Below are 622 nucleotides of genomic sequence, written 5' to 3' on the forward strand. Positions count from 1 at the left end.
GCTGCCACTTAATTATTGATGGTGTCACTTCAGCTGCAGCCATCGGCTCCGGTTACCAGCTCAGTGGGTCTGGGACTGGGGGGTGGCCTTGTGCTGCAGGAGGGGTCCTGATCCTGGGGTTTAGGGTGTCAATACTGGAGCTGGGGTCCCAAAACTGGGTGGTGGAATGCTGATACTGGGACCTATTGTCCTGATACTGGAGCTGAGGTACCTATACTGGGACTGGGAGAGCACATACCCGAGTCAGGGGTGGAGGCAGGACTGGGGGGTGGATGCTGGGTTTGGGGTATCCAAGCCCCTTGCTGGGCTCTGGGGTGGGGGGGCCCCCTCAGAACCCCCCGACCCCACGGGGCCTCAGCCCCCTCCCTGCTGCCTCTGCACAGATGGAGCAAGGAGCAACATTCTGCTGAGCTGAGCACCAACACTCTTGCCACAGCAGTGGAGCTGGCAGAGCCCCAAAGCTTCTACAGTGGCCCGTGGTCTCGTGGCCCCTCCAAGAGCCCCCAACTCCATTGCAGGCAGGGTCGGGGCTGGAGGAAGGGGGGTCTGCTTGGACCCCCCCGCACAGGGAGGCTCCGAACTGTAGGAGACACGGGAAATCCTCAGGCTCGGGGGGGCTAGG

This window comes from Acanthisitta chloris, unplaced genomic scaffold (genome assembly GCF_000695815.1).
Source record: "Acanthisitta chloris isolate BGI_N310 unplaced genomic scaffold, ASM69581v1 scaffold25681, whole genome shotgun sequence".
Classification (NCBI taxonomy): domain Eukaryota; kingdom Metazoa; phylum Chordata; class Aves; order Passeriformes; family Acanthisittidae; genus Acanthisitta; species Acanthisitta chloris.